Genomic DNA, 8,954 nt, shown 5'->3' on the forward strand with positions numbered 1-8,954 from the left:
CTTGCTCATACTTTATGTTTTCTTTCCAAAAGTAGCATAAGGTAAGGTTGGAATGCAGTGTTGGCATGTTTTTTGTTGCTTGTAAACATGTGCCAATCATGAGATGGTCCTTCCTCATTGATACCAAAACACAGCCACCAGCCAGTTTACTACACCTGCGGCCTCCAATATCTTATATTATCTCTAAACTTATTCTTAATCTACAAAAACACAAGCAATTAACAACCTTAATCATTATCACAAAAAGCAAAAGGACATCAAACATCACATGACCACTACTATTGAGCCTGTGCAGGATAGAATATTAAAACTACCGCGGGTGACGTGTCAACATCCGAATGGTCAACACAAGAATATTTATGAATGGTGGGCACGAACGCATGGGACTGTTTAAGGGGGGGTTAACCTTGAATGCCGATCACACTTTAGTTTTTAACTCTAGATCTGACTTTTGAGTTAATAATAAATAGTAATGTAAGGTGTCATTGACATTTGGTAGTTTGTGGGTTCACATATATATAAAGTCATACATAGTCTACTACTACCTTCAAATTTCTATATCATTACAAACCTTTCTTTCTTTAGTGTCTTTCTAATAATAATTCACCAATGGAGAAAGAATTACTCTTTTCTTATATTCAAGAAACCGCGAAATTAGCAACCCAAAGCGTGGGCGGTCTTAACGACCTCGTTTGTCATGCCGGAGATGGTGGCGGCTCAAGATCTTCATCATCATCATCATCGTTGCCATCCGTGAACGGTTTGCCTTATTTTCTTGCAAGTCAAACACAACACAGTCAGCTTTCACAAGCCACCCAGCCAAAGTCAGAGTCTTTATTGACTCTACTTTTGACAGAACCCAATGGTGCAACCAGTATGCAGCCAGTCGCACCCTTGGGTTCTGACTTTTGGCTGAGGACTATAAAGTCTCAGCCAATGAAGTATACCGGGAGACGAATTGTGGATACTTCCCTTAGAAAGACTTCAGTTTGTTCACCTGGGAAGCTTTTTAGAGGGGTAAGACAGAGACATTGGGGAAAATGGGTAGCGGAAATACGGTTACCAAGAAACCGGACACGGGTTTGGCTCGGGACGTTTGAAACCGCAGAAGAAGCGGCTTTTGCATATGATACAGCTGCTTATTTGTTAAGGGGTGATTATGCACAGTTAAATTTCCCAAATTTGAAGAGCCAGTTGAAGGCTAATTCAGTAAATGGACACACTGCAGCTCTTCTTGAAGCAAAGTTGCAAGCTTTATCATCTAATAAGAAGGGTAATGATCTATCACATTCACCACCAATCCAAGAAACCGGTTTAATAACAGAAACACGAACTGGTCATGAATTAGATAATGATAACATGGGAAAAAACAAGAAACCGATAGGAGGGGAATCGGATGGTGTCGAGGGTGTTCAGTTGAGCCGAATGCCTTCATTGGACATGGATATGATCTGGGATGCAATTATTGTTGCTGATTCATAACTAGATATGCATATGCTCATAGTTTGTATTTCTTTTTTTTTCTTAATTTTATTTGAAGGTACATCATTAGTGTTCATCTTCTTTTCCAAGATTGTTGCATTTTTGCTTTCTTTTATTATTTTTTTTAATAGTTCTTTTTGTTTTTTTAATATTGATTCCAAGTTTTGGTGTTGGTAGTTCTCTTAAGTGTTTGATGGAGACCATTACTATTTAAATGGTTTGACTTTTTGTTAAATTAAAATATGGGGTTCTTAATTGTGGAAGTCACTTTCAGTTTTTAGGGGTTTCTCTATGGACCCTCAGATTTAAGCATCTTCTTGAGTAGAAATTTGGTCCCACAATTGAAGTGGGCAACAATCTTGAAAAATAATTTTGAACATATATTGACCAATGAGTTGTAACTTCCAATAACTATAGTTTAACCGCATTTTAAGTGGCATGCATGCATCATATTGGCCTCACACAAATTTGTGCTAACTCAAATATGGCATGTTTAACCCCATTAGTCAAACAGGTTGATAGGTTGTAAATGTGTTGCGATCAAGTTAACGTGTAAAATCATGTTAGTCTGCTGTAATAACGAAGTTTTATATAATTTACTATAAAACGATTACAATAAAGTGACAGGCAAACGGGCAACAAGCTACGCCGCAACCCCCTTTTGACCCATTCAATTAAACATGATGACATATCGACTTGTTTACTTAAATGATTTAAACAAGTCAACCCAAGCACGACCCATTTAATTAAAAAGGTTAATCTGGTCAACCAAAACACAACCTGTTTATCAAATGGGTTAGATGTGACAACCGAAAGCCTCGTTATTTTCTTGTCATGTCACAAATTGCCACCCTTAGTATTAATGGTTGGATCTGAATCAGATCAGATATGAACCACGATCCAACTAAATGGATCATGATCTGACCCATGAACCAACAAATCTAAATAAATGGAGCTAAAGAAAAAAAAACACTTAAATAGGTCAAACTAAATTCATAGCATTGATTTTGTTTTTTGTTCAAGTTTGAGAACCAACAGAAACATAAAAGCATATTAAAATTCTATCAGAAACTGTGTCTGAAAAAAGCTGCATATGATAAAAATCTTGAACTACTATTTCTGTGTGAGAAAAAAAAATTCAATCTTTATGATCAAGAAATGATCTTTTTACCTCGGATTCTCCAAATTTGTGTACCCAATGGCCCATTTTCATCCAAATCTTCCAAACTTTGATCTTTGTTGTCGGCTGATTTCGTCTTGTATACATCATTAACATCAAGAATAATTGGTTCATCATCAGTACTGGTTATCTTGCTTTGATTCATTTTCTTGGATACATGTCAATAACTAATGGTTCATTCCCTTCAACTGACATTGACTTTGGTTGACCAGATTCATCACCACATGTTCATTATCAACATTGAATGATTCTTTATGGTCTATTTCAAGATTTGCTTCCTTTCCTGTAGTTTCCTCTTCACCTTCGAAGCTGCTATTATTATCATCATCATCATCTTCATCACAATACTCAGAATTCGGGGCGTTTTCGAGAATTTTATGAGAAATTCCACTATAGTTTTCCATATTTGTGTCCATCATAAAATACTTTTTATTCTCTCTGTAATTCTCCATTTCTCTTCTGTATCTTTCCTTGTCTTTAACCGCCTTTTCCTGGTATACCTAAATCAAGAAACATTCATCCGCACGTTTACTTTTAACGGGTCGATTCAGTTTATATTTTATCTCTGGTGTATCAAAGTTCAAACACGTAAAACAGAGAACAGGTCAAATGCCACACAAAGTGTATTTTTTAATGCATAAAATCTCCAATATTTTATTTAAAACCAGACACCAAATGATGCATAAAACCGAACAAATATAACCGACTTTTTCGAAAAACCGAATTTTCAGTTTGCAATTTTGCATGTAATTAGAACGAATTGTATTTATGGATTTCGGTTGCGGTTTTGAAAGTTAAGTAATTTATAAGAATTTAGTAAGTAGTGTAACCTAAAAATTTTAGGCCAAAATGTGTAATATCAATTAATCATTAACTAACAAAATGATTTAGGCCCAAATTTATCATTTCGGGTCAAATTTTTCCAGCCCAATATAGTGCATTTTCGGACCAACAAATTTAGGACCAAATGGTAAAACCAAAACCAGAACTGAACGGATTTCAAAAACTCAAAGACCGAAATAGAACAACCCAATCCAGAAATACCCATTAAAAGTTTGGGTCAACCCAACCCATTTTGGCCTGCATCGAAAAGGGCTTGTTTTGAAAAAAATAAGTTTGGGTCAACCCAACCTACCCATTTTGGTCTGCACCAAAAACACCCGTTACCAACACTACTCACCGCCTTTTCAGACTCAGTTAACTTGTTCCACTCTTCACCAATCATCCTGCTGATGGCTCTATCTTTACCTGTGTGAAGTAATCTGAGTCGGGCATGATGTTCAGAAAAATAGAAATTATAACCACTTCGATTAGGTTTCGGTTGAGCCGGGTCCCTCTTTCTAATCTCAGATTTCTTCCTTCGTTTACGCTTACACCTAACCGTGGTTAAACCTTGAGCTGCATCCATGCCTACTGGAATTTCATACAACGGCGTCTGTGTGGTTTGATAAAGTACACCTTGTAACTGCTCTTCACATATTCTAACAGTACAAAGATAACCACTTTCAAATTTTCCATCGAGTACACCTGTCACTGGTAAACCTATTGGTGATTCTGATGAGCCTGCATTGTTAGGTTCAACGGTTTTTAATCATTTTAAATATTAAACTAATAAGAAAATGATATAAATAAAGGAAAAGAAAGTGATTTAGGGTGCTAGAAATTCTGGGTCGAACAGCTAACCACGGTTAACCCGTTTGGTTGGCCGGACCGAGTACCATACATACACATAATTGCATAACCGAAAAGTGAAAAGGAAATAAATAATAATAATGATAAAGGTTGGCTAGTGAGTAGGTTTTAAAGTTTGGGCTCAGTTCGTTTATACTTGCAACTTAATTTATATACATTTATGATTATTTGTTATGCATATGTTAATTACAGTTTATATATATAACAAAACAGGGTGGAGTTAAGAGTAAGAAGGGAGCCTTGTCTAAGAAGAGATATGGGCCATTAGATCTAGGGTGTTAAGGGTTGAGATTAAATCTAGTTAAAAAGGCATGATGTGTTTACTTTTATGGGAAAAAAAGTTCGAAGTGTTTTATTTTTATCAAAATATATAGATAATAATTATCATTATAAAAACATATATTTAATATATCAAATAAAGATTATATAAATAATAGGCTCGCGAGCCAGCTCAATAAAGCTCAGGCTCGTTTATTAAAAAGCTTATTTTAAGGCTCTAGATCAGGATCGAGCTCGTTTAAGCTCTCCTTGATATGAAGCACAATTCAAAAACAAACATAAAGGTTAACAGCTTACAATAAGAAATAAAAGAATATAATAATTAAAGATTATTACGACCTTTAGGCAATGACTGTTCTTCTGTAATAACCCTCTGCCTCTTAACCAATGTTTCTTGAATTTCAGTTGAGCGAACGCCAAGTTCATTCATTCCAGATGTTGAAGTGAGTGTGGTTTTCGTACTCTGCCAAGTATCTACACAAATAAAAAATTAAAAACCATATTCTACACATGTGATGATAAATTAATGCAACAATTAACAGGTGTGCACACACCAGTAGGAACAGGAGTCCATGCTTTAGCCTTAAAATAATAAACTTGTTCAAAGTGATAAATAAGTGACATATAATACTTTCGCAAGACAAAAGACGAGTTTGTAGCCGATGGTGGAAAAGTGAAGCAATTGGAAACTTCTCTCCATTTCTTCTCTTCAATAACCTGAATTGTTATTTTGAAAAGGATTAAAAAAAACATGCAACTAAAACCAATTACAAAATCCATATCAAAAGACTCCCAAGAAACAACATGACATAAACCTGAATATCGTTTCAGACACATGAACCAAAGCACAAAACAAAGTATGGGGCTTACATGCAATGGCGGATCTAGAACATAATTTCAGGGGTAGCATAATATTTTTTAACCACACATTAGGAATATTTATTTTACCCGTTTCACGAGTACGGGAGCCCACTTTCGCGCGTTCCACACGTACCGGGCCTGATTTCGCATTAAGAGCATACCGGCTCCCGGTTACCAGTTTTGCATGTACCGGCGCCCGGTAACCTGTTTTGCCCGTACATGCACTAGATAAGCATTCCGCACATCCCGGGCCCGCTTTCGCGTTATGCGCCGGGTTACCTGTTTGGCGCGTATCTACGCCTGGTTACCCGTTTCACTCAAAGTTTTAATTAAATGGTCGGCTTTTAATCATTTTGGGCTTGTAATAAAACTTTCAAAGGCGCAGTTTTGGGTTTTAAAAATTTTTTAGGGGTAGCATAATATAATTTCAGAGGTAACCTAACACATAAAACGTAAAAGAATAAATATATAAATTCACTTAGCTGGAGAAGTTGAGGGGTAGCGGGTACTAACCCTCACATTGATGTAAGTCTGCCCCTGCTTACATGACCTGGTTAACGTGAAATTTTATTTGTTTTTTTACAAATAGATACTCTAAAATTTAAAATATTTTCAACCAAAACTACAAATGTGTATATAATAATTACGTTTGACGAAAAAACAAATGCTTGTTTCTTTATTATTGTTTATATTTGAAACACTAATCAGGTGAAGTTATGACATAAAACACAATTTAAAAAATATTATAAAATAAGGGTTAAACGGTCAACCCACTAACCCTCTATCAGTCTATCGACACGTTTAGCTATATGTGTTCATGGGTTCGACCGAATGTGTTTAAGAATGAGTCACTCAATCAGTCTAACTTAGGACAGAAAACAAAAAATTTATAAAAATAAAGGGTTAAATGGGTCGACCCACTATCGCTCTATCGACCCATTTAGCTAAATGTGTTCGTGGGTTCAACCCAAACGTTTTTAAGCAAAAAAGCGCCAAATCAGTCTAAGTTATAAGTTATGACGCAAAAAAAAACCAAAAATAATTTTTTTTATATAAATGAAGGGTTAAACGGGTCAATCCACTAACCCTCTATCGACCCATTTAGCTAAATTTGTTTGTGGGTTCAACCAAACATGTTTAAGCATAAATCACTTAATCAGTCTAACATATGACACAAAACCTAAAAAATATAAAAATAAAGGGCTAAACGAGTCAACCCACTAACCCTCTATCGACCCGTTTAGCTATATGTGTTTGTGGGTTCGACCCGCATGTTCTTAAGCATAAAGCGCCAAATCAATGTTGACACAAAACAAAAAAATATATATATTTTTTTATTAAATGACGGTTTAAACGGGTCAATCCACTAACCCTGTATCGACCCATTTAACCAAATTTGTTCGTGGGTTCGACCAAATGTGTTTAAGCATAAATCACTCAATCAGTCTAACTTATGACACAAAACAAAAACTTATAAAAAAATAAAAGGCTAAACGAGTCAACCCACTAACCCTCTACCAACCGAAAGTTTTTTAGCAGAAAGCACCTAATCAGTCTAAGTTATGACACACAACAACAAAAAATAGCTTTTTGTAAAAATATAAGGGTTAAATGGGTCAACCCACTAACCCTCTATCGACTTGTTTAGCTAAATTTGTTTGTGGGTTAGACCTGAACAAGTTTAACATTAAGCATAAAACACCCAATCAGTAAGTTATGACGTAAAACACAAGTTTTAAAAAGTTTATAAAAGTAAAGGGTTAAATGGTTCAACCCACAAACCCGTCATCAACATGTACACGGCACATTTAGCTAAATGTGTTTGTGGGTTCGACCCAAACCCGAGAATTTCGAGTTAGTTTCGTATCGTGTGTCAGAATCGTACACTTTTGATGCCTCCACGGGAAGTAACTTCCACAAACATGCAATGCAATTCTAGATCCTTGCCACCAACAACAGGAATCCTACAAATAAAAACATATAAAACAATATCACAAAAACCTCAAGAAACTAATAATCAAATGCACAAAAGCATGAAACGTGATGGCAAAAGATTACTTGAATTTGGTCCCCATTGCAGCATGAAACTTTCCAAGAACATCCAAGAATAATATGGGACTCGCAATGACATCTTCATATTGAGCAATTGGTGGTGGATATAAGTAACACTGCATAGATTTCTCACTAACTGAAACCGAGTTTTTGTTTTCTGTAGAAGATGATGCTGCTGCCATTGTCATTTCCATTGCCATCTTACCGCCTAATCACCGCCACTAGTTCCGGCAGCTTGCCCGCCCTGAACCTCACTGGACGCACATATAGACTCGTTAGAACTCGAACCGAACAAGTTCAAAACATAAAAATGGCAACTTTATTTTAAATAAAAAACATACATGTGCAGAAAATAACAAAAACTCAAAATGAAGCTCAAATTACATACAAGACTGCCCTTAAAATCATACCAGCTTTCATCATAGCCATTGATTTCTTTCAATTCAGGACTACAAAACTGCCCTAATCTCAATCACAGAGCTGGATTTTCAGGTTTCCATTTACTTATAAACACATTTTTATTAATCAAAATGAGCAAATATTCATAAAAAACTGAAAAAGATTGTATTTTTATATAAATTAATACAAAATAGACTGGATTTGATTAAGAACACCTAAAAGATTGAGAAAAATGGATTAAAGATTGGATTTTTTATCAAGAACAAGAGATATTAAAATGCATATTGATTTAAAAAATAAAGAAGAAAACCCAAAAAGCAAAAAAGACAATCGAAGACGAAGAATCAATCAATGAAAAAAACAAAAAGCAAACAGAAGGCTACTTTTGTTAAGAAAGATTACACATTTGCTCAAGAACAGTGATGGGGTTTTAAAGATTTCTTGTGGGTCATTGAAAAAACATAATCTTGATTATAATAATGACAATATTCAGGCATAAATTAAAAAACCCAGATGAAAATATTCAAAAAAAATGTGAATAATAACTTACCAAAGGCTGTCACTCGGCAAAAATTGCAGAAACTTGATATATGAAAATAATAAGCTTTTTAATGGAATAGGGTTTGATGATATGTGTATTTTATATGTAAACTATATATTATTAACCTTTTGATTTGATTCGATATTAACATTGATGATGATAGTTTAGATTGATTAGGAATTACCCTTTTGCCCTTCAAGTCACTGGTTTTAAATTTTCATATTAAAGTTGTGAAGAGAAGATTTGGGTGTTTTGGTAATTTTGATGGCTGAATTCTCTCATTTTATTTGTGGGTTATTTTTCTTGTATTTATCACCATTAAATGATCAAATATAATGCAAGAATTACTGCTTATGTTGTGGTCTATAATTTACCATCTATGGATTTAAATGCAAATCATACGTATTCAAATATTTAATTAATGGACTAGTGGAAGATATTCATAATAAATTTTTAGGTATTTTCTAT

General features: G+C 34.8%; 2 pseudogenes across 1 annotated transcript; one reads left to right on the forward strand and one right to left on the reverse strand.

Annotated features, from left to right (window-relative positions):
- Nucleotides 1–508: 508 nt before the first annotated feature.
- On the forward strand, nucleotides 509–1,811 carry LOC143571450 (ethylene-responsive transcription factor ERF062 pseudogene; annotated as a pseudogene).
- A 612-nt stretch (nucleotides 1,812–2,423) lies between these two features.
- Nucleotides 2,424–8,127, reverse strand: LOC143571460 (high mobility group B protein 10-like; annotated as a pseudogene). The gene is made up of 6 exons (XR_013142100.1): nucleotides 7,553–8,127; nucleotides 7,380–7,458; nucleotides 5,188–5,350; nucleotides 4,973–5,107; nucleotides 3,843–4,225; nucleotides 2,424–3,162 (listed from the first exon to the last, which is right to left on the reverse strand). The product of XR_013142100.1 is annotated as a high mobility group B protein 10-like (transcript).
- Between the last annotated feature and the right edge of the window lie 827 nt (nucleotides 8,128–8,954).

Source organism: Bidens hawaiensis, unplaced genomic scaffold, assembly GCF_021521415.1.
Source record: "Bidens hawaiensis isolate Kalapana, Puna unplaced genomic scaffold, B.hawaiensis_p1.1 tig00001336_1, whole genome shotgun sequence".
NCBI classification, from domain to species: Eukaryota; Viridiplantae; Streptophyta; class Magnoliopsida; order Asterales; family Asteraceae; genus Bidens; species Bidens hawaiensis.